The sequence below is a fragment of the Schistocerca cancellata genome, chromosome 5, assembly GCF_023864275.1.
Source record: "Schistocerca cancellata isolate TAMUIC-IGC-003103 chromosome 5, iqSchCanc2.1, whole genome shotgun sequence".
Taxonomy (NCBI): Eukaryota; Metazoa; Arthropoda; class Insecta; order Orthoptera; family Acrididae; genus Schistocerca; species Schistocerca cancellata.
Window position 1 is genome coordinate 411824 of NC_064630.1, and position 26888 is coordinate 438711.

At 37.8% G+C, this 26888-nt stretch overlaps 1 long non-coding RNA gene across 1 annotated transcript; it reads left to right on the forward strand.

Moving 5' to 3' along the window:
* Positions 1-1761: 1761 nt before the first annotated feature.
* LOC126187857 (uncharacterized) lies at positions 1762-25710 on the forward strand. The gene is made up of 3 exons (XR_007537800.1): positions 1762-1848; positions 9376-9499; positions 25192-25710. It is a non-coding gene; the product is annotated as an uncharacterized LOC126187857 (long non-coding RNA).
* The last annotated feature ends 1178 nt before the right edge of the window (positions 25711-26888 follow it).

Sequence of the window (26888 nt, forward strand, 5' to 3'; positions counted from 1 at the left end):
ATTTTCCCCCTGAATATTGTTCGTTTGGAACTGATTTGGATAAGAATGTTTGTTTCTGTAAAATTTGTAACATATCTGTTTCTTTTGTTGGTTTGTAGTATATCATCAGTCAATTGGGTTAAATCAGAAACACGCTATGGCAGTTGATAAATTCAGAGAAAACCGGCAATTGTCCTTAAGCAATCCCACAATCTTTTACGTTCTTTCCATTAATTATAGTCATAGTAATTGCATGCCTCTACAAGGACGTTGTCTGATTTGGAATTTTTGTGAAAGGAATTCAGAAGACTCATTTTTGAACTCAAAGGGATGGGTGAACTTTAAGGGCAAGAAAGAAGAAATTTCATTTGTCCAACCAAGACCTCAGAAACAGCAGAATATTCAGATTCACAACCTGCAAAGAGGGATGTTTCTGTCCCTCATGTATGACTGTGACTGGTGGATTGCAGAGATAATAGACATCAGTTATGACTTAAATGAAACAGTTTTGAACTTTATGCTACCACATGGACCAGCTGCTGGATATAGGTTTCCAGCTGCAAGACAGGAACACCACCATCAGTGCTCACTTCTAGTTCACAATGTTTTAATAATTGCGAGTGTCTGTTTCCAATGTTCAACAGGAAGGCATCACTTAATGTCAAAGGAAGATAATGATGCAGTCGAACACCCTTTTTAGTTCATTAAATAACTAATTTCAGTTCTAAGCAGACTGCACAGAAGTTGTATGCTTTGGAACCTGTGTGTGTCTGAGTCTTTCACATTGGAATCATTTGGAAAATGTCCCTCATACTCATCTTTCAGAAGAAATAAAACTCTTATGTTAAATAAGATTAACCCTTTACTTCATGGAACCAATATGAGATAATGTGGTAATGGAAACTAGTTTAATGTGTGGCAAAATTTTCACTTCAAATTTTCACTTGTTAATAAAACATGTTTAACTGAAAAGTGGAAATACTCCGTTTCAGGGAATGTAGTATTATATGGTACTAATCGGCAGTAAACTGTCTGAGTAACAGTACACTGTCTGAGGAAACACACTCCTGTTGCTGCCAGTGGAAAGAAAGAAGGAAGGACGTCTTTTTCAAAACAACATGGATAACTTGCAGATTGACAGTATGCAGTGTCTTTGGAAGTCTTTGCATCAAACGTCTTGGGGTGATACATCACACTGTGAGGAACAATTTTTGTTAAACAAAATGTTTGTTGGCACTTTCCAGTCACATTAGGTGTCATTTTATATTGGTTTTGTCCCAGAGAGGCAGCAGGACAATAGCTTACTTCTACATTCATATTCATTGTGTTTTGCCTGTCGTCCAGTCATCTAGCCTCACAAGAGGGGATAGGCCCAGCAAAATTAAAGTTCCTGATTCACTTCTAAAATATCTTTCTCCACTTGTAGGTACTCATTCTTATTGGTTTCTTGTTGAAAATCACGCTGTCAGATCACTGTGGTAGGTAGTATGTTTCACACCTGATTAGTAGACTCTGCTAGTTCGTGAAATCTCATCGTCTCAGGACCGACGTATACTAAAGAGTGCCTAGTGTTGTCTGGAAGTAACAGCAAACATTTTGCCTCTAACAATAGTTGTTGTACGTGGCTTGATCTGTCATTCCTAGATGTTTGAAACAATGACTTTGAAATACACGGTGTATATATTTTTGCGGAAAAAAGTCTGTAGAGGATATTTTGTTTACCTTCAACCTTTCCAGAAGTGTTGTTAGATGCTATTTGACGTATTCTTTTTGTTTTTTCTAGCTTTGCTGGAGAATGAGCTCGCAGACAGACAAGCGATTGACAGCTTTTATCATCAAACTTATTTTCTATTATTTGTTGAAAGTCTGGTAAGTTTGCCAATAATTGTTGGAGTGTGCATTTTGTTTGTTTTTTGTCTCTTAGCAACAAATGTTTTAACTACATTCCAGTATTATTTTTTCTTCATGTTGTCCTCCCTCAATTCCTTTCTCTCTTCTTTTCCAACTTGAACCACTAAATATGCTGTTTTTCTGTACTGGAAACAAAATCTGATAAAATATACACTACAGATATGAAATTCGGTGGCCAATATCATTGTACTTCTGTCAGACTTATGTTTACACCTACAGAGACATGCAATTATCTCAAGATTACTCAGATACTACAAATTCCTTCTGTTTTCCACAATCTACACCCATTCTGTGAGGTATATTCCATGTAGGGCTTTTAATATTATTACTTAAATAGGTTTTGGCCACTTGTCTTTATCCCCAGAAATACCAACAGGGGGGTACTTTATGCCCACCTTTTGAAAATGCTTCAATCTGTTCATGTTGTTTATATTTTAAAATATGAAAAAAATTATTGAACATTCTTAGTTAATTCCTCTACACAAATCAGTAACAGATTTAAATTTTTTTAGGTAAACTTCAACAAAAAAAAATTTAGTAGTAGCAGTAGCAGTAGCAGCAGCAGCAGATGCAACTTTTCACAGCGAATATCATATTAGGCCAGTAGTGCAAGACCAAATAAGTAGACAAAATAGAAATAATGGCTAGAACAGGTTCTATTGTTTTACTGGCTTCATTTGTGGTCCAATAGGACTATCCTGTGTTTCACCTCACAGCGGAGTTGTGGTGTTGGTGGAGTTCGTATTTTCTCTTTCAACTGAAAAATGTGAATGATGGTTTGGAGCATTATCAACCAACATAAAAATATTCCTAGTATTGCCAGTTGCAAATTGATGACATTTAACTGCAATTGCAAATGGTACAACAGTACAATCTGTCACAGGTGAAGGTTCAGACATCAACACCAGGCAATAACAATGACAGTTTGCAGGGTGGGGGAATGTGCCAGGCTGGTAAGCCCAGTGTCTATTTATTTATTTATTTATTTATTTATTTATTTATTTATTTATTTATTTATATATTTATTTATTTATTTATATATTTATATATTTATTTATTTATTTATATATTTATTTATTTATTTATATATTTATTTATTTATTTATTTATATACTTGTTCCATAGATCTGTACATGTGAGCAAGTCACTCAGATGTGGAACGTGTCAATGTACATAATAAAATACATAGAATAAAGACATTGTTATAGTATTAATAACAGTGCACAAAAGTCATACTTATTAGCTTAAAAACTAGTCAACATAAATGTGAAGATAGCAGTTTCATATATAGGGCATTATTTCATTTATTGTAACCTTGAACAGTAATCAAAACTTCCCACTTTGGGTTTAAAAGTGACCCAAAAATGGAAATGAGAAAAACAGGAATTTTTACATTAGGTTATTATTACATTAGTTTAACAGTAAACAGTGTCAAAAAAATTTAAAATCATCTTTCCAATCTGGGTTTTACTTATTTTTCTGAAAGAATTCTTCTAGTGAATAAAGTGAGGTCTCAAGTAAATAATTTTTCAAGCTACGTTTAAATACTGATGTACTACTCCTTACACTTTTGATGCTGTTGGGTAGGGAATTGAAAATTTTCGTTCCAGCGTACTTTACCCCTTTCTGAATAAGTGTCAAGTTCTTTAACTCACAGTGGAAATCCTCTTTTCTGCTGGTGTTATGTTCATGATGTAGGCGATTCGTTTCATACAGAGTGGGGTTATTTATTACGAAGCACATCAGTGAATATATGTACTGAGATGTTGCTGTCAGTATTTCAAGTCGTTTAAAAAGATTTCGACATGAGGTTCGTGGGGGTACACCACAAATGATTCTTATTGCTCTTTTTTGTGCTGTGAGGATTTTCTTTGCGGCAGGTGTATTGCCCCAGAAGATGATGCCATAACACATGACTGAATGAAAATAGCCAAAGTAAGCTGACTTTGAGATGGTAATGTCATTGAAGCGTGACAAAATTCGTAAAGCAAATGTTGCCGACGTCAGCCGTTTTAGTGTTTGTAGAACGTGATGTTCCCAGTTCAGCCTACTGTCCACGTATACGCCTAGGAATTTTGATAAGTACACTTGCTTTATCATCTGATCATTCTGTGTGATAACTATTTCTTTTGGGTTTTTGTGGGTTGTCTGGAACTGGATAAAATTGGTTTTTTTCAGGTTTATTGAAAGGGAGTTAATACTAAACCAACCCAGAACTTCTTTAAGGATATCATTGACCTCAGATTCTAAGTCAGTAGTTGGCACATTATCCACCACAATGCTCGTATCATCAGCGAACATTGTAAATTTACACTGCTTATTGATGGATAAAGGCAGATCATTAACATATATGAGGAACAGCAAGGGCCCAAGCACTGATCCCTGTGTCGCTCCCTGCTGCACAATTCCCCACTCAGTCCACTATATATTGTGATACACTATCTGAAACATCTAGAATAATCTTCTGCTTCCTATTTTCGAGGTATGATTTTAACCAGTTTCCTACAGGTCCTGTAATTCCATAATGACAGGCCTTCTTGAGGAGTATCTGGTGATCTACACAGTCGAACGCCTTTGATAGGTCGCATAGGACACCAATTGGCAGCCTCTTTCTGTTTATAGACTCTAGAACATCATTTGTGAATGAGAAAATTGTGTTATCTATTGAAACTCCTGTTTGAAAACCAAACTGCTGACTGTTAATGATGTTCAGGTCACCAAGGTGTGCCACAATCCTGTTGTACAGAGCTTTTTCTAGGACTTTTGAAAATATTGTTAATAGAGAGATAGGGCGATAGTTTGACACATTTGTAGCATCCCCTGCTTTGTACAGGGGCCTGACAACAGCGTATTTCATTCTGTCTGGAAACACTCCTTGTTGCATGGATGTGTTGCAGATGTGAGCCAAAACTTCGGTCACTTCACTACAGCAAGCCTTCAACAGCTTGCTTGAAATATCGTCGATACCAGCAGAATGTTTATTTTTCAAAGACTGTATGATTTTTTTTGATTTCATTGGCAGTAATGGGAGGCACACTTATTTGACTGAAAGGCTCTGGAAAATTATTTTTCATTATACAGGCAGCTTTATCTACAGAACCATGGCAACCTATCTGTTTTGGGACAGTTAAAAAATGTTGGTTAAAGATTTCGGCAATTTCCTCACTATTAGTTATCTCTGAGTTGTCAACAGTTAAAACAATATTTTTGTCTTTGGTGTAGTTTACAGTCCCTGTTTCTCTCTTTATCACATTCCAGATTGTTTTAATTTTATTTTCAGAATTAGTAATTTCAGATGCTATACACATACTTTTAGAGTTTTTAATTACTTTGGCAAGAATTTTACAGTAGAGTTTATAATGTTTTAGCTGAGCAGGGTTGTTAGAAGTCTTTGATGCTATGTAGAGTTGTCTTTTTCTCTGACACGAAGCTATAATGCCCTTAGTGAGCCATGGTTTTTTTTTTGAAGACCTAGCAGGTTGGACTCTGAAAGTGTATTTCCAAAAAAGTCATACAAAGGTACCTGCTATCTCATTTGTGAATAAATTGTATTTTGAATTAGCAGTTTCTGCTAGATAAACAGGCGTCCAGTCAGTATGCTGAAGACATGATCTGAACGTTTGAATAGCTTCCTCACTTATTTTCCTTACTGTCTTCCATCTAGGTGAGGTGTCACTCAGAGGAATTCCCAAACTGTTGAAAGTAACTCGTTGTCCGTCATGGTCAGACAGACCATTTATAACCATTTCAATATTAATATGGTTGACTTTACTCTGATCAACAAAAACGTTGTCAATGAGAGTACTGGAAGAGGTTGTGGTTCTGGTGGGCGAGCTAACCACGGGAACAAGGTTGTACGTGCACATGAGATTTTCAAACTCCACCTTGCAGGGAGAATTAACCAAGAAATCTATGTTAAAATCCCCAACAACTACCATGCCCCTATTTTTTTCTACTTAAGTACAACAAAAGAGTAGCTAATTGTTTAACAAACACTTTAAAATTACCAGATGGTGCCCTGTAAACTGCCACAACTGTTAATCTGGAGGCAGTGTCTGGCACCTCTATAGCACATACTTCAAAATGTAGCTCAAAGCAGAATCTTTGTACATCTATTGCCATGAACAAGACATTGTTTTTTACATATACAGCTACTCCTCCTTTGTCCATATAGTTCCTGCAATAAGACATTGCCAAAACGTAGTTGGGAATAGGGACCACTTCAATACCAGCAGTGATGTGGTGTTCTGTTAGACACAGAATGTGGGCACTGTTTATACCTTTTGTGTCTTCTATATTTGCTGTGAACTGATCCAGCTTGCAGTATAGGCCTCTTATGTTCTGATGAAACACTGTTAACTTTTGTTTGTCTTTAATTGTAAAGCTGCTTGAGTGAACTTTCGTTTGTGTGTTAATTACTTGTTGCAAATTTTTGTTACTGGACCAAATCCTGCTAGAGTTGGCCCAGTTCCCTAGTTTCCCTCGTTAGTTAGGGCTATGACTGATCTGCTTTCATGATCGTTATTGTTTAGGCCTATTATTTCATGAAAAGCTTTTCCAATGTCTGCTGCTAGTTTATTTTTGCCAAACTGATTTAGATGTGGACCTTCTGCATGCATGTTTGCAAATGTCAATGTTCCAACTGGAATGTTTTCAGTTAAATGATAAAAAATAAAAGCATTAGCAAATGTACAAATTACAGCACCTATAAATAAAAGATGTATCAAATATTAAATGTAACTACTGTCCTGAAATGTTTGACAGTAGTATTTTCAATCTCATTGTGTAAACCTTGTGTGGATGACCTCCAGAACATGTAATCTTTTCTAGTAAAAATCACCTGCTCTTTCTAGTGATACAAAAATAAAGTAGGAGGTAATAATGTTTTACACCAAACTATGCACAAATTTGATGCGAATTTTTTTTTAGGTGTTCTATATATTAATACAAGGGCTGTTCAGTAAAGAATGATCATAATTTTTTTTATGGTCATAATTGCTTGTGCTAATATTTAATCTTATGATATTCTGTTAGCTTAATGTGCAATAAACACGCTGTAATAGTTTCATTGTTGGGACTCCTGGCTCCCGCCTGTCAGTGGCGGCCAAGGTGAGACGTGTTCAGTATCGCCTGCCGCTGCGTGGAGGTACCAAGTGAGGAACAACATGCGGCTTTGAAATTCTGCTTTTGTCTCAACAAATCTTCAGCTGAGGCCTATACAATGTTACGGGAGGCCTATGGAGTCTGTTCTTCCCTACAGCACAGGTTGAAGGTGGTTTAAAATGTATGAAGAAAGGAGACAATCAATTTCAAAGGAAGGTGGACCCGGTGATCAAGTTACTGCTGTTACGGAAGAAAACATCAAAACTGCTGCTGTCATTGTGAGAGAGGATCCACAAATTACCTTAACATTACTTTCTAAACTATTGAACATTTCATTGGGTGCCACCCACACGTCGGTGACAGAAACATTACACAACACGTGTTTATGCGTGATGGATTCCAAGACTGTTGATTTCCAAACAAAAGGACATTAGCGTGCCGGTCTGCGTGCAGTTAAAGTTGATGTTAGAGGAAGATCCGAAGTTTCTTTCAAATGTAATCACTGCCGATAAAACTTCGCTACATCATTTGGATCCTGAGAGCAAACAGCAAAGCTCAGTGTGGAAATCTCCTTCATCACCAACCCCAAAAAAGCAAAAGTGGTTGCTTCTGCTGGGAAAGTTGTGGTTATCTCTTTCTTTGATATTCATGGAATGGTTTATCAGCATGTTGTACATGCACACACATCACTAACTGGACAATACTACAGGGATGTCCTGAAACCATTGCAAGTCCATATCAGGTTCAAAAGACTACATTTCCATGAAGCAGGATGGATGCTACACCACGATATTGTGCTGCCGCATATTGCCAATGTTGTTGCTGAATATCTTACAAAAATCAACTTGAAGGGCATCCCTCACCCTCCCTATAATCCGGATTTAGCTCCATGTGACTTTTTTTCTATTCTCTAACGTGAAGAAACTCCTTCGTGGAAGACATTATCAATCATCAGAAGCAGCGGTGAAGGCCTCGGAGGCAATTTTGAAGGACCTCTCAAAAATATTTTTCCAGCATGTTTTTGATAACTGACAGAAACGCTGGGAGGACAAGTGCATCGCACTCATGGGAGACTACTTTCAGAGGGACCATCAAAATTATGAGGATGAGTAAAGGTATGTTTTTTTTTTCTTTATTGAACAGCCCTCGTAACTTATAGAACACCTACAAGTAATGGTTCATATAATTAGAATTGGTAACATGTAACGTCTTTATGGAACTGCTAAAGACCAGTCGACACACTTTGTTTGATCGTAAATTATTGCAGTCACAAAATGATTGCTAGATTTTGCAACTGGTTTTTCCCCAATGTTGATGCCATGTAGCACTAAAATGGTGACTGATACAACCTTGAAATATTAATAATGTGCAGAGCATAAAAATATGTGCATCTGATCCAAATATCTCTTTTGAAGTGCTACTGGTTTCACTTTTAAGCCCTCTTAAATTTGGCGAAAACTGTTGTGTAGTTCAATGACTTTTTTATTTTTTGTAAGCTGTAGCTTGGATTTTGCACAGATTAATTTTATTCTGCATGCTTCATATGTGCAGAATTTCATTCTAGTTGGAGCTTTTCTTGTTGGGATTATTCCTATGATTGGTCCACTTCATATGGAAAATGCATCTTGAATTTTGAAGCTAACCTTGCGCACAGTGTCTCGCATAAAGGAATAACTGGAAGGTGGCTTGTATATGTAAATAAACACGCAAAATGCACTGATTTTACACTTAGCTTATTTAGTGACACATTATACACTAACATGCAGATGAACAGTATAGCATCGGTTTATTCCATTCTAAACTACTAATGTAGTAGAGGTCCAATAAAACACATCTGCCATTTGGAATGGTTGACACTTGTTTAAAAGGAAGGACAGACTTAGGAATAGACTTCAAATCATAAACATTAACATACTTTCAGTGAATTTCGATCGAAAATAAGTCATCCATGATGGTAAAGTATTACTGTTTATCTATTTGATCAAAACTACTTTAAAGTGGTGTACAAACGGAACTCTTCCGTGTGTATAATTTATACTTAAGGTCCTTCTTGTGCAACATTTACCAACATAGTGAAAACTATATTAGGAACATAAAACACTCTCTCTGTGGCAATCAAAGTGTGCGTTGTGTAACATCAGTGGCTTTTACACATTTATTCTTGCTTCAGTCCCTGCTGTCCTCTCTCAAAATATTAAACTGCTTTATTCTAACATCTTGAGACTATTTCTAGAGACTTTCTTCTTTGTGAAAGTATGCTGACTGTGATGGCTAGTTAATCATAGACATTAGTAATCTGTTTTTTCCTTTTTGGGGTTAGCATTATTATTACTAGCTAATTATTAATGTTAAAGTATAAACTGCACAAATTATTTTTACCAGGCACGGTGGGCTTCTAAAATTGTATATATGTTGACTAAACCAGATGACGTTACAAGAGCGAGGGTTGTAACATTATTTTGCTGCAACCTCAGTCAGGAGCACATCACATCGAAGCGTTACTGGGGTAAGTTACTTTGGTGTAGATATTAAAGCTACCGTTAATAATATGTGACAATAATTTGTTGCCTGAGTAATGAAGCTTCTGTACAGAAAGGTATGCTTTAGCTTCTTCAGCCTAGAAGTTTGTTATCTATCTACAGTCTTTGTTTTTTTTAGTCCTAGCTTTCTAAACCAGTTTTGTACAGGTTTCAAACCGTTGATACCTAGAAAAATGTGTGCCATGTTAGATAATACTGATGTTGTTGTTGTTGTTGTTGTGGTCTTCAGTCCTGAGACTGGTTTGATGCAGCTCTCCATGCTACTCTATCCTGTGCAAGCTTCTTCATCTCCCAGTATCTACTGCAACCTACATCCTTCTGAATCTGCTTAGTGTATTCATCTCTTGGTCTCCCTCTACGATTTTTACCCTCCACACTGCCCTCCAATGCTAAATTTGTGATCCCTTGATGCCTCAAAACATGTCCTACCAACCGATCCCTTCTTCTAGTCATGTTGTGCCACAAACTTCTCTTCTCCCCAATCCTATTCAATACCTCCTCATTAGTTACGTGATCTACCCACCTTATCTTCAGCATTCTTCTGTAGCACCACATTTCGAAAGCTTCTATTCTCTTCTTGTCCAAACTAGTTATCGTCCATGTTTCACTTCCATACATGGCTTCACTTCCATACAAATACTTTCAGAAACGACTTCCTGACACTTAAATCTATACTCGATGTTAACAAATTCCTCTTCTTCAGAAACGCTTTCCTTGCCATTGCCAGTCTACATTTTATATCCTCTCTACTTCGACCATCATCAGTTATTTTACTCCCTAAATAGCAAAACTCCTTTACTACTTTAAGTGTCTCATTTCCTAATCTAATTCCCTCAGCATCTCCCGACTTAATTCGACTACATTCCATTATCCTCGTTTTGCTTTTGTTGATGTTCATCTTATATCCTCCTTTCAAGACACTGTCCATTCCGTTCAACTGCTCTTCCAAGTCCTTTGCTGTCTCTGACAGAATTACGATGTCATCGGCGAACCTCAAAGTTTTTACTTCTTCTCCATGAATTTTAATACCTACTCCGAATTTTTTCTTTTGTTTCCTTTACTGCTTGCTCAATATACAGATCGAATAACATCGGGGAGAGGCTACAACCCTGTCTTACTCCTTTCCCAACCAGTGCTTCCCTTTCATGCCCCTCGACTCTTATAACTGCCATCTGGTTTCTGTACAAACTGTAAATAGCCTTTCGCTCCCTGTATTTTACCCCTGCCACCTTTAGAATTTGAAAGAGAATATTCCAGTCAACATTGTCAAAAGCATTTCTCTAAGTCTACAAATGCTAGAAACGTAGGTTTGCCTTTCCTTAATCTTTCTTGTAAGATAAGTCGTAAGGTCAGTATTGCCTCACGTGTTCCAACATTTCTACGGAATCCAAACTGATCTTCCCCAAGGTCGGCTTCTACCAGTTTTTCCATTCATCTGTAAAGAATTCGCGTTAGTATTTTGCAGCTGTGGCTTATTAAACTGATAGTTCGGTAATTTTCACATCTGTCAACACCTGCTTTTTTGGGATTGGAATTATTATATTCTTCTTGAAGTCTGAGGGTATTTCGCCTGTCTCATACATCGTGCTCACCAGATGGTAGAGTTTTGGCATGACTGGCTCTCCCGAGGCCATCAGTAGTTCAAATGGAATGTTGTCTACTCCCGGGGCCTTGTTTAGACTCGGGTCTTTCAGTGCTCTGTCAGACTCTTCACTCAGTATCTTATCTCCCATTTCGTCTTCATCTACATCCTCTTCCATTTCCATAATATTGTCCTCAAGTACATCGCCCTTGTATAAACTCTCTATATACTCCTTCCACCTTTCTACCTTCCCTTCTTTGCTTAGAACTGGGTTGTCATCTGAGCTCTTGATATTCATACAAGTGGTTCTCTCTCCAAAGGTCTCTTTAATTTTCCTGTAGGCAGTATCTATCTTATACCTAGTGAGACAAGCCTCTACATCCTTACATTTGTCCTCTAGCCATGCCTGCTTAGCCATTTTGCACTTTCTGTTGATCTCATTTTTGAGACGTTTGTATTCCTTTTTGCCTGCTTCATTTACTGCATTTTTATATTTTCTCCTTTCATCAATTAAATTCAATATTTCTTCAGGATTTCTATTAGCCCTTGTCTTTTTACCTACTTGATCCTCTGCTGCCTTCACTACTTCATCCCTCAGAGCTACCCATTCTTCTTCCACTGTATTTCTTTCCCCCATTCCTGTCAATTGTTCCCTTATGCTCTCCCTGAAACTCTCTACAACCTCTGGTTCTTTCAGTTTATCCAGGTCCCATCTCCTTAAATTCCCACCTTTTTGCAGTTTCTTCAGTTTTCATCTACAGTTCATAACCAATAGATTGTGGTCAGAGTCCACATCTGCCCTGAAAATGTCTTACAATTTAAAACCTGGTTCCTAAATCTCTGTCTTACCATTACATAATCTATCTGAAACCTGTCAGTATCTCCAGGCTTCTTCCATGTATACAGCCTTCTTTTATGATTCTTGAACCAAGTGTTAGCTATGATTAAGTTATGCTCTGTGCAAAATTCTACCAGGCGGCTTCCTCTTTCATTTCTTAGCCCCAATCCATATTCACCTACTATGTTTCCTTCTCTCCCTTTTCCTACTACCGAATTCCAGTCACCCATGACTATTAAATTTTCGTCTCCCTTCACTGCCTGAATAATTTCTTTTATCTCGTCATACATTTCATCTATTTCTTCATCTGCAGAGGTAGTTGGCATATAAACTTGTACTACTGTAGTAGGCATGGGCTTTGTGTCTATCTTGGCCGTAATAATGCGTTCACTATGCTGTTTGTAGTAGCTAACCCGCACTCCTATTTTTTTATTCATTATTAAACCTACTCCTGCATTACCCCTATTTGATTTTGTATTTATAACCCTGTATTCACCTGACCAAAAGTCTTGTTCCTCCTGCCACCGAACTTCACTAATTCCCACTACATCTAACTTCAACCTATCCATTTCCCTTTTTAAATTTTCTAACCTACCTGCCCGATTAAGGGATCTGACATTCCACGCTCCGATCTGTAGAACGCCAGTTTTCTTTCTCCTGATAACGACGTCCTCCTGAGTAGTCCCTGCCGGAGATCCGAATGGGGGACTATTTTACCTCCGGAATATTTTACCCAAGAGGACGCCATCATCATTTAATCATACAGTAGAGCTGCATGTCCTCGGGAAAAATTACGGCTGTAGTTTCCCCTTGCTTTCAGCCGTTCACAGTACCAGCACAGAAAGTACGTTTTGGTTAATGTTACAAGGCCAGATCAGTCAATCATCCAGACTGTTGCCCCTGCACCTACTGAAAAGGCTGCTGCCCCTCTTCAGGAACCACATGTTTGTCTGACCTCTCAAGATACCCCTCCGTTGTGGTTGCACCTACGGTACGGCCATCTGTATCGCTGAGGCATGCAAGCCTCCCCACCAATGGCAAGGTCCATGGTCCATGGTTCATGGGGGGGATAATACTGATAGGCAGAGCATATAGATGTCAGAGCCAATGTGGAACACAGCAATAATCTGCTGTTAATATAGACTTCTTCATTATCAATCTGACATTCACCACTGGATGAAGGTCTCCTCCATGCACTGTTTTAAACATCCGTTTTGCTCCTGGTGTTTCCATAGGTTATTGATTTGGTCCTTTCTTATCTCTTGGCATTTGGAAAATAGCTTCCTTGGTGTGTCTACCATCTGTTTACTTGACTGTGTCCTATGCATCTGTTATGTTTTCAATACAGTTGTAATTAATTCGTCCTTTCCAGTGTGGTCCCAGAGCCATTTGCTTATTTTAGTAATGCATCTTTTAACTGAATGCTCACTGACCCTCAGCCTTTAAGTGGTCTCAGTTTTTAAATAAAAACTGATAATACACACTGACTATAACCTTTACTTTTCAGGATCATCAGAAGTTTAGTTTTGAAACCTATATTTAATTTTCCAAAAGGCCTCCGGCCATTTTCACTTTTCTGTTTATTTATGTTAGTATCCACCTTATCATCTCCCATTGCTCTAAAAACAAGAACTCAACTGTTGTGGAACTTCATTGTTAATTTCTATCATTTTCCATTCTGTGTTGTGTATGTGGGTTATTCATCATTTTAGTATTGTTATAATTTTTCAAAGATTACTCTATCCCAGAATGTCTCTATTATGTTCTTTCATCAGTTGTTGAAGTTTGTCTGTACTACTACACACTTATTCTGTGAACAACTGTGAGGCAAATGCAATCTTCCAGGCTAGACTTCTCACTTGTGATTTCCTCACTGTCCTGATGAAGACTCACTTAAGGTTTGGCATTGAGATATGTATTCCTCAATATCTTGAGGCAGGTTGAATTGGTATCTTGTTTCTCTAAGGCTGTTAATATAAATTTATTTGAAACCTTGGGTAAAACTTTCACAGAATCTATGAATCTCAGATGAAGTGGTAACTTTTATTTTGTGCTCCAATCTATGTTTAGTTCATGACTTAAAAAGTGATACATTGTGCTGTATCCACTTAAATATCCAGTTTTATTTAATTTAGCAAAATTGGCCATATTCCTTTAGCAGTTTTCTTGAAACTCATCTGTTAATCAGTTGATTCGGACTATTTGAGATTTGCTTTTCTTCCACCTTTTTTTACGCCTGCAATATCTTTTTCTATTTGTCTAAGTTCCTATGTTAAATAATTATCCCTGTTTTATATGTCCAAATAACCTCCCTTTTCCATGGTGCTGAACTGGTGCTTAATTTGATCTGGTATTCCTGCCCAAACTTTAAAGAATCAAAAATCCTAATGTGTATTTGTGATGTCCTGCCTGATGCATTTCCTCCTAGCTTTGTATCTAGCGCCACACGTATTTTTAAAGTCATTAAAAATTGTTGAATTCTCTAAAATTTCTGTCTTGTTTGATCAAATATAGTCATTTCATGTCCATATCCATACTCTCCCTTTAGAACTCTATTTAAAATTCCGAAGGCAGCAGGAGTAAAATACAGGGAACTTAACACTATTTACAATTTGTACAAAAACCAAATGAGAGTTAAGTCAAGGGGCATGAAAGGCAAGCAGTGGTTGAGAAGGGAGTAAGACAGGGTTGTAGCCTATCTACGACGTTGTTCAGTCTGCATGTTGAGCAAGCAGCAAAGGAAACAAAAGAAAAATTTGGAGTAGGAATTAAAATCCACGGAGAAGAAATAAAAACCTTGAGGTTTGCCGATGGCATTGTAATTGTATCAGAGACAGCAAAGGACCTGGAAGAGTAGTTGAATGGAATGGACAGTGTCTTGAAAGGAGAATATAAGATGAACATCAACAAAAGCTAAACGAGGATAATGGAATGCAATTGAATTAAATCAGGTGATGCTGAGGGAATTAGATAGGAAATCGGACACTTAAAGTAGTAGACAAGTTTTGTTATTTGGAGAGCAAAATAACTGATGATTTTTGAAGTAGAGAGGATATAAAATTTAGAGTGGAAATGTCAAGGAAAGCATTTCTGAAGATGAGAAATTTGTTAAGATTGCATATAGATTTAAGTGTCAGGAAGTCTTTTCCGAAAGTATTTGTATGGAAGTGAAAGTAGGACAATAAGTAGTTTAGACAAGAAGAGAATAGCAGCTTTCAAAATGTGCTACAGAAGAATGCTGAAGATTAGATGGGTAGATCATGTAACTAATGAGGAGGTACTGAATAGAATTGGGGAGAAGAGGAATTTGTGGCACAACTTGACTAGAAGAAGGGATCGATTGGTAGAACACGTTCAGAGACATCAAGGGATCACCAATTTAGTATTGGAGGGAAGCACGGAGTGTAAGAATCATAGAGGGAGACAAAGAGATGAATATGCTAAGCAGATTCAGAAGAATGTAGGTTGCAGTAGTTACTCGGAGATGAAGAAGCTTGTGCAGGGTAGAGTAGCTTGGAGATCTGCATCAAACCAGTCTATGGACCGAAGACCACAACAACATCCATTTAGTAATTGTCATCTGTTTTCATTTTACTTTTTTTCTGAATGTGTTAAGAAACAACACCTAATGCTTGACTTGTGTTGTCTCTGCTATAATATCCAACATTCTCCACTGAATTATTTTTCTTTGGTATTGTTCTACTTGTGAATTGGAATACCCTTTTGCCATCTTTTAGTGTGATTTGTTTTTGTTTATCAGCTTCTGCAACCCTTTGTAAAGAGTTTCTACCTCAGCATGATGTAGACCTGTTGATGCAAACACATGAATTGATTTCTTTCTGTCTTTCTTTATAGTGGCTGGCGGTAGAAGATTTTTAGTTCTGAAATTTTGTGGTTTGATGTTTAGTGTTAATTTTATGAGAGAGTAGTTAAATTTTCACTATAGGTGTGTGTGTGTGTGTGTGTGTGTGTGTGTGTGTGTGTGTGTGTGTGTACATTAATGATTTCTCATCAGTTACACTGCCAGAAGGAGAGTTCATTTTGTTTGCAGATGACACAAGTATTGCAATAAATAGTATGTCGAGTGTAGTTCTAGAAAGATCTGCTGGTGGTATTTTCATGGATATTAATAAATGGTTTAAAGCTAATTCACTGACATTAAACTTTGAAAAGACTCACTATCTGCAATTCAGAACCTGTAAGAGGTTTCCACCCAGCATATGCATAAAGCATGAAGAGCAGATAGAAGAGGTTGACAGTCTCAAATTCCTCGGATTAAAACTTGATAATAAATTCTGTTGGGAGGAGCACACCACAGAACTGCAGAAACGCCTTAACAAATTTGTATTTGCAATTCAAGTGTTAGCAGACATAGGCGACATAAAAATGAAAAAGCTTGCCTATTTTGCCTACTTTCATTCCATAATGCAATATGGTATAATACTTTGGGGTAACTCTTCAAGTCAAAAGTTTTCAGAGCACAAATAATACGTATTACACACTTTTGGAGAGTTAATTCATGGACGTCCTGTAGAAACCTCTTCAAAGAACTGGGTATACTAACTACTGCCTCTCAGTATATTTACTCCTTAATGATATTTGTCCTAAATAATATATCTTTTTTTCCAACACACAGCTCAGTTCATACATACAATACCAGGAACAAAAATGATCTACACAAGGACTTAAAAGCACTTAATTCAGTTCAAAAAGGGATCCGCTACTCAGGAACACTCATCTTCAATAATTTGCCAGCAAACACAAAAAAATTAGCTACAAATAAAAATTACTTTAAAAGGAGCCTGAAAGACTTACTAGTGGCCAACTCCTCCTACTCCATTGACAAATTTTTTAATAGAAACAAATGATGTATTGTATATACTCATACAAGTAGTATTGTTATTTCAGCTTAAAAAATGATGTATTGTATATACTCATGCTATTAGTATTGTTATTTCAGCTTTAAAAAAAACAAAAGTTGACATGTTCCACACCCACAAGGATCTCTTCAGCATGGCTCTATGGAACAAAATACTAAGCTAATCTAATCTCCCTTCGCTCTCTTCAATCCTCCACCATCACCTCCATCCCCTTGCCCATTTTTCCATCACCCATCCCACCTCTCTCCTACCTTAAACAACCTGTCTCTGTCCTTCACGCTTCTTGCACTTCCTTTCCCCCCTCACACCTCCACCTCTGCTGCTATCTCCCCCCCCCCCCTACTCCACCCTCTGTGTATGTTATTGTATTTGGGTCTGTCTGCCTAATTCAGTGTCGTTGTTTACAGCTTATTTAAGTCTCTTCGTCCAGAACTTGTACCAGAAGATGTTTCAACTGTAAATACACGTACAGCCTTTGGAAGAATACCTGCTACGCTGTCAGAGGCTGTAAATAAGAGCAGGTGTTGCAGACCCAAGGCAAGAAGTTAATCATCAAACAGATGCAGAACATGTCACACTGGTATCTTTGGCTTTTAATATCAGTTTTTAGAATTATTTGACCATCAGTTTTACTAGTAGTATTAGGAATAACAATAATAATAATGTTTTGTTCAGCGTCAAATGGTTTTTGCTATACCCAAAAGTGGCAAATGGCACAATTTTTAGATACGTGGCAAATTCATTTTTCCGACTGTGCAATGAATTTAGGATTACTTTTCTCTTTACATAAATAATATTTCCCTGATTGTTAAATATTGGAAGTGTTACATATTTTTTGTTATAAACACAATGTAAGAGGGAGAATTTCTACTTAATATTCCACAGAAAATATAAAAGATATAAAAAGAGGGTGAAATGTTACATTAGTATTGTGCAATTTATCTTCTATTTACATGAGCCCTTTGTTGCATTAAATAATATTCTTCAGTAATGTAAAAAGAATTACTGATAAGTAGTTTTTTGTGGTAATTTTTTTCGTAAGTTGGGACCACAAATTACTGTAACCAGTCAGAATGTATTATTATTTCCACTTCTACTGCATTAGTCTCTTAGTATGAAGTTCTTTTCAACCTGGTGTTGCTCCTCTCCTAACCTTATTTCATTGCAACTACCATTTTAATGGTTAATAAACTCACTCATGTTCATACATTTTTTATCAATCATCACCTTGTTCTGGCTTTTACTACTGCATAACAAGGCTTAAAGTTTGTCCTTTACTTCTTTCTTCCATGCCTTTTCACATCCTAAAATATGTGGCATCTTCTTTTCTTTCTTAGACATTTGAACATTTCTGAGATGAAAGGGCATCTTTTGTCTCATTCTTCCTTCCCATTATGTTCTTGTTTCACCCCTCTTGCATCACTGTGCATTCTCTATGCATTCATTCTCTCTCTCTCTCTCTCTCTCTCTCTCTCTCTCTCTCTCTCTCTGGTATTTTGGATAACTTGCTAGCATCAGCATTATTTCAATCTGTTTATCTTCTGACCATGCATCTTCTATGAATGCCACCTCAAAATCTGCACAGCTTTCAACTGTTGTTCCTATGTGCATGCACCACCAAACTATGTCTCCCATAGCTTCCTTGCTTCAAAACTGATCTCCCATCTGTCCAGTAGGTCACCCTCCTTTGAAGTTCTCCAAAAATGGTACAAGGTGGATTGATCCTTTCAAATTAGATTTGTCTATCCCACTTAAACATGAGTTATGACACTCTATGAGTGCTATTCCATTGTGCACACTATGTGATTCTGCCTTTTAATTCCTTTTTTATACATTCCTGTATGTCTGCTTCAGTCTTGTTATTGTTCTTGGCATTTTCTCATTTGTTTCCACTGCAGTCTTCTTGGTTCTGGTGACATATCTATGAACCCTTGTACATTGAATTCTGCTTCCACATTTTCTTTCTTATATAACTCTGTGCTTTCCCAGATTTCCTCCCTCTTTCTCTCTTATTATTAAATACATTGATGCTTTGATTTGATTTCGTAGTTCCAGTTCACTGCTGGTCATTTCTTCCTGTTGTTGATCTTTGCATAACCCTGAACATGACGTACTACTGTATGTGAGATTTTCTCGCATTCTGATTTTGCTGCTATCCAAAAATTCTGAAGTCTTACACTCAAGTACTTGCTCCATTTTGTTGTCTTATAGTCTATATTTATCCCACTAAAAATGTCTGCTAGTTTGGCAATATGATAATTTGTAATCTTACAAGCTTAACAATTGCCATGTAATTTAGATAAAAATGTAAGGTACATTTTCAACACAGTTAGCTCTAAATCTTGACGTGCTATTTCACACACAAAAATACAGCTGTAACCACCAAAATATTATACTGTGTTGATGCTAGACAGTCTATGATGTTGCTTCTTGTGACTTTTGCTTCTAGTTGTCTTGAATGAATGTGGCTACATAGCATAGGATGCTCTGCAATGTGTGGAACTATTCCAAGGCATTCTTGTGACTATTGTGGTTGTTAAACACATTGACAATTCCTTCTTTTCCATACCAAAATTCATTCAAGACCTTAATCTGCCTGCACAGTTCTACATTAATTCCTACTTGTTGTTCAACAGTATGAGCACTCCTTTCTATTGTCAACTCTTTTGTTCGCCCATAATGCTAATCTCTTTGTAACGTGCGCCTGGGGCACACAATACTCATTAAAGCCTGTACTATGGTAAGTGAGCAGGGTTCACCTTACGAGACAGGATTTTCGCATAGATATTGACCACGTGTACCTGAATGGTGGCAAAATCAGACTTACACCCACTCTGTAATAACAATGATCCGTCAAGTAAGTTCAAAATGAAATTACTCGTCAGTATGTACCAAACGCAACACTGAAGATGCTACCAATTTGATAATAATATGGTCGCCAGCCTAATTAGGCATTAACTGAGTTTCTTCCCTGTACAAGTTGATGTATATTCATGCAAAACAACACGTAGTAACACTGCATAATATAGTAAAATTTTAGAACCAGAAAATCTATTGAACTGATAGTTTCACATTGCATACTGATATGGGAAAACCATAAATACATAACGGTGCACTATAATGTATACTACAAAGCTTCATACTGTCTATAGATCTGATTAAAATCGGGCATAGGTTACCCTAGAAATAGCACTTTCGAGCCACACACAAAATTTCAATTTTGATAAAGATAAAACATTGATAAATTTTGGCTTATATATGGACTTTAACTTTTGCTGGTCAAACCAATGTGGAACACTTCAGAATTCAAATGAATAAAAGGGGGGGGGGGGGACCCTGAAACTGTTATGATCACTATATTAAAAAAATTGATTACTGAAATTATCATGCGTTCGATTTCCAGTATATGAGTTACTATTCTTTTTATCTTATTTACTTCTCATTTAAATACTTTTATATCTGTCTCGAAATAATTAAACTTCATTACTATATCAATATTAAAGTTATCTTTCAACTTCGTTAGACCTTTGTTATTCATTTACTGGTTCATTAACAAAACAGTTCTTTAAACACCATTCTAACATAACTAGGTCTGCAAGTAATTATTATTAACACAAAATTTAATTTTTCATTTTGGGACACTCGGATTGCACAACACTTGGAAAGGACCCTGTCTAGGTTAGTTGTGAGGATAATTAAATGAGGGGAAAGTTCTGGTAAAATTTAGGTTATTATTGAACAGTTCACTCTATGGTCCATACGCATACAGTACTAAAAGTTTCAACCTGCTTGTATCGATGCGGCGGTTGGCAAGCGGCGAGATGGTGAGGCACAGAGCACACATACAACCACAGCTATGGCTCTTGACGTATCGGCACTTTCATTCTTCTTAGCGTCGCAATACTTTTCCATTTAGTGCCTATGGAATGTTGCCATGCTGTGTGGGCGTTTGAACAGCATACCCGAGGCTCAGTGAAACTCCGTCTTCCAGGAGAGCCTCCTCGCTCCAGAACGTGTTGCTCAGACCAATGCCAAACTCCAACTACTATTGCTGAGCCCATTGTGCCATACAGTGCCCATGTGCATTTTCCCGCGCTCGCCTGCCATCCACCTTTTACCGCTCCCTTACAGACAGGGTATTCACCTGAGATTTTGCATTCTACATATCCTAACACATTGCCTACGTATGCACCAGACGCACAGTTACAATTTTAAACATCTTACAACAGTCTCAACATTTGTTACATTTCAGTTCTACTACAATATTGCTTGACATTTGACATAAACATTAATATTCACATTGAAACTTGTTTACAGTTTTCTTAACACAATGATATGAAACAAAAAAGAAATGAAATCAGAACATCAATTACACTAGTTTAATGAAAAATCAGATGGAAAAAAATTTACTTACATGTACAATAGTACAGCGTCATTGTTGTTACATCTTCACCATCACTTTCACTTTTTGTATTATAGTTTCAGTTTGTTCTCCCCACATTATTCTTCACTGAAGCTTGTACTGATCACTCATTGCCTTTTGTAACATACCAGTGTGCTGGAGCAAGAATCATCATATGCTGTATCACTCATTACTACTTTAAAGATCAGATTAATGATATGAATATAATAGAGGGAAACATTCCACGTGGGAAAAATATATTTAAAAAGAAAGATGATGAGACTTACCCAACAAAAGCGCTGGCAGGTCGATACACACAAATAAACACAAACATACACACAAAACTCTAGCTTTCGCAACCAACGGTTGCCTCGTCAGGAAAGAGGGAAGGAGAAGGAAAGACAAAAGGATTGGGTTTTAAGGGAGAGGGTAAGGAGTCATTCCAATCCCGGGAGCGGAAAGACTTACCTTAGGGGGAAAAAAGGACAGGTTTACACTCGCGCGCACACACACACATATCCATCCACACATACACAGACACAAGCAGACATTTGTAAAGGCAAAGAGTTTGGGCAGAGATGTCAGTCGGGACGGAAATACAGAGGCAAAGATGATGTTGAAAGACAGGTGAGGTATGAGCGGCGGCAGATTGAAATTAGCGGAGATTGAGGCCTGGCGGATAGCGAGAAGAGAGGATATGCTGAAGGGCAAGTTCCCATCTCCGGAGTTCTGACAGGTTGGTGTTAGTGGGAAGTATCCAGATAACCCGGACGGTGTAACACTGTGCCAAGATGTGCTGGCCGTGCACCAAGGCATGTTTAGCCACAGGGTGATCCTCATTGCCAACAAACACTGTCTGCCTGTGTCCATTCATGCGAATGGACAGTTTGTTGCTGGTCATTCCCACATAGAACGCTTCACAGTGTAGGCAGGTCAGTTGGTAAATCACGTGGGTGCTTTCACACGTGGCTCTGCCTTTGATCGTGTACACCTTCCGGGTTACAGGACTGGAATAGGTGGTGGTGGGAGGGTGCAGGGACAGGTTTTACACCGGGGGCGGTTACAGGGGTAGGAGCCAGAGGGTAGGGAAGGTGGTTTGGGGATTTCATAGGGATGAACTAAGAGGTTACGAAGGTTAGGTGGACGGCGGAAAGACACTCTAGGTGGAGTGGGGAGGATTTCATGAAGGATGGATCTCATTTCAGGGCAGGATTTGAGGAAGTCGTATCCCTGCTGGAGAGCCACATTCAGAATCTGATCCAGTCCCGGAAAGTATCCTGTCACAAGTGGGGCACTTTTGGGGTTCTTCTGTGGAAGGTTCCGGGTTTGAGGAGATGAGGAAGTGGCTCTGGTTATTTGCTTCTGTACCAGGTCGGGAGGGTAGTTACGGGATGCAAAAGCTGTTTTCAGGTTGTTGGTGTAATGGTTCAAGGATTCCGGACTGGAGCAGATTCGTTTGCCACGAAGACCTAGGCTGTAGGGAAGGGACCGTTTGATGTGGAATGGGTGGCAGCTGTCATAATGGAGGTACTGTTGCTTGTTGGTGGGTTTGATGTGGACGGACGTGTGAAGCTGGCCATTGGACAGGTGGAGGTCAACGTCAAGGAAAGTGGCATGGGATTTAGAGTAGGACCAGGTGAATCTGATGGAACCAAAGGAGTTGAGGTTGGAGAGGAAATTCTGGAGTTCTTCTTCACTGTGAGTCCAGATCATGAAAATGTCATCAATAAATCTGTACCAAACTTTGGGTTGGCAGGCCTGGGTAACCAAGAAGGCTTCCTCTAAGCGACCCATGAATAGGTTGGCGTACGAGGGGGCCATCCTGGTACCCATGGCTGTTCCCTTTAATTGTTGGTATGTCTGGCCTTCAAAAGTGAAGAAGTTGTGGGTCAGGATGAAGCTGGCTAAGGTAATGAGGAAAGAGGTTTTAGGTAGGGCGGCAGGTGATCGGCGTGAAAGGAAGTGCTCCATCGCAGCGAGGCCCTGGACATGCGGAATATTTGTGTATAAGGAAGTGGCATCAATGGTTACAAGGATGGTTTCCGGGGGTAACAGACTGGGTAGGGATTCCAGGCGTTCGAGAACCTATTCCAGTCCTGTAACCCGGAAGGTGTACACGATCAAAGGCAGAGCCACGTGTGAAAGCACCCACGTGATTTACCAACTGACCTGCCTACACTGTGAAGCGTTCTATGTGGGAATGACCAGCAACAAACTGTCCATTCGCATGAATGGACACAGGCAGACAGTGTTTGTTGGCAATGAGGATCACCCTGTGGCTAAACATGCCTTGGTGCACGGCCAGCACATCTTGGCACAGTGTTACACCGTCCGGGTTATCTGGATACTTCCCACTAACACCAACCTGTCAGAACTCCGGAGATGGGAACTTGCCCTTCAGCATATCCTCTCTTCTCGCTATCCGCCAGGCCTCAATCTCCGCTAATTTCAATCTGCTGCCGCTCATACCTCACCTGTCTTTCAACATCATCTTTGCCTCTGTATTTCCGTCCCGACTGACATCTCTGCCCAAACTCTTTGCCTTTACAAATGTCTGCTTGTGTCTGTGTATGTGTGGATGGATATGTGTGTGTGTGTGTGCGAGTGTAAACCTGTCCTTTTTTCCCCCTAAGGTAAGTCTTTCCGCTCCCGGGATTGGAATGACTCCTTACCCTCTCCCTTAAAACCCAATCCTTTTGTCTTTCCTTCTCCTTCCCTCTTTCCTGACGAGGCAACCGTTGGTTGCGAAAGCTAGAGTTTTGTGTGTATGTTTGTGTTTATTTGTGTGTCTATCGACCTGCCAGCGCTTTTGTTGGGTAAGTCTCATCATCTTTTTTTTGAAATATATCTACTTTAAAGATCAGAATGATAGCACTTATGGATGACAACAGTTAATTTAAAACTTTTTATTTCACTGAACAATGTTTTCTGATGAGAAATAATTTATACACACACCTGTTTTCCTCCTCTGTTGTCAGCAGTCTGACTACTTTCCTCATCTCAAACAATCACACCTTGCTCAAACTGCCATGCTAGCTCCAACCCCACTAAAAAAAAATAAAAATATTGCAAAGACACAGTAATCTTACTATCATAACTTTACACAATGCCAGGTCTCATTTAAATGGTGTAAAATAAAATATTAAATTGTATTTTTTCTAAACATAATAAGCAAACAAAAATAAGAAGTCTCTGGCCCTATATGTTGGTGACTATTATGTTGAGCAGTTATGCTACAATACCAGAGCTGCAAACATAAGCTAATAATGCTAACAATGTCTGGGGAGTCAATAAATCTTTCTCTCTGCAGAGGAACACACAGTTTCTAAACTGTAAGAGACATAGTATTAAATCTGAAAAATAGTCTTTCACAGAAAATGCTTTAAAGATGAAGGCATTTTGACCCAGCATACTGTTTGAATGTACAAGGAAATTCTTAAAAAAAATATTAATACAGACATGTAAAATTAACTGAAGTCTCATTATCATGTACGAATGCAAGCTTTCATGGCCGATATTAGTGATGTTGCTGACATTTTATTTATAGGCAGAAAGCTATGGTCCAAGGCATAATTCCCTGCCTAATTTTTCATCTTCTACTACTGGTGATTTCATCAGAGGCTTTAATGACTAACAAAGCTATTACAGGCTCAAAACAAGCTCAGCAAGCCAAACTGTTTGTAAGCATACATACAGTGGTTGGTTCATGACATCATCAGACCACTGCCAAAGGAGTCATTCCAACATATGCTATGGAGCCCGTAGAGGGAAAAGCTGATGCTGTTTGTTTTATTTAGCACTAGGGCCCACAACTTTTCTAATTTCAATACTTCTTTTCTGCAGAAACTGTTTTTGTGCTTTGGAGTTTCTATGACGTCCCTGTGCATCCTTGTGTAGTAATTATTAGATCTTACTGAAACCAAAATGTGAAATTAATGAATTTGATGGTTTTCCAGTGCTCCTGCATGATCTGCTACTGCCAATTTGCCCATCTTGCCAAGGTGACAGTTGCTCAGGTGTTTATGTGCTGTACTGGATTTTCCTTAAAGAGGATGGAAAGATGTAGAACAAGAGCCACTTACAACTTGCTTTTAGCCACAATTACCTTCAGTGATTTCCTTTTAAAGGCAGTAGTTATTGTTTTAAGTTATAAAGTAATGCACTAATTTTTTTTTTGTGTGTAGTATAAACTCGTTTCATGGCTTTTTTCTCATTTTTAAGTACCTTGGGAGTTTACATAGATACTGAATGTGATGTCTGAGGGTGAGATGTTATGCCTGTCTTTCCCTGTAGACATTGGTTTATGTTCTCAGTGCAATAAGAAAACCAGGAAATAAGAATTATGATGATTTAGGTGATGTTGTTATGGGACAGTATCTTTTTACAGATACCGTGCCTCATCCATCATTCATAAATTCACACACATGCAACATACCATTTACTGCATTTGTTTACATTAAATAATAACATAGAATAAAGGTATTGTGATAGTATCTTTTACCAAATACTTTGGATACAGTCAAATATGTTTTATTTTATAACAATAACAATTACATCTGTACTTACATTAATCTATTCTATAGCTGCTTTCAGTAACACAGTTACTATTTTACATAACAATTATGCCTTCCATTGTATTTTTATAATATTTTTTCACTCTGTAGCTGTAGCTGCTGAACATGAGAAATGTATGAATAAATTTAACATTTTTTGGAATTTACTATAGTTATTATTTGAAAGAGTATTATTACAAGAAAAATAATTGTTTAACTATCTAGCTTGTCATTATAGATCATTTTTCTCCTGACTTTTTCTGGTGTACAATCTCATCCCTCTGTAGGATCATTGTATGTGCTTTCTGAATTGCATGTGCATTTAAATATGAAGTTATGGGGATGTTAATTAATAAACACAGACTCACAACATATGGGCAATTTATTCCTAATATATCACTAAAACAGTTCAACATATATACATCATCATCATGACATTAAGATAGTTCTTGATAACTCTAATTGTATTCCTGTGTGATATACTTCACATGGGTTTGCAACATAGTCCATGCTATCAACCTAACCTAACCGTAACTTGAGTGTAACTGAAATTTCACTAATTGTAACTCATATGCAGCTTACTTACAAATGGATCATGTCCGGCTAGATATGTTTTCACCCCTTGGCAGGAATGCCTCACTTAATGGTTTTTAGCCATTTAAAAGTGGATGCTATAATAACTGATGATACAAAAAAGAGAAATTGTTAAGGTAACCAGCTTGGATTTTTAACACTAAATACTTCATGTACATGATGTTTTGTGTCCTTGTGTATTACACAAACACAAGACAATACTTCTTCATATTGTAATGATAGATTCAATAAAAATTCCCTGGTGTCTAAGAGACATATCATTTATAATTTATTTGACAAAAGTTTAAACTTTCATGATTTCCTTTATAAAATAGAATATGGGAAATCTAAGAACAGCACTGTGTTCTGTTCATGCTTTGGTGTCATAAGAACAGAATTGTGAAATATTACAAGGTATAAAAGTGGTTGGTGTCTTGAAACTGTTCCTTAATTAATTAATAACTTTTGAATTATACACTTAAACTAAGCTAACCAAATTCTCAGAATCATAAACAATTTGTCTACAA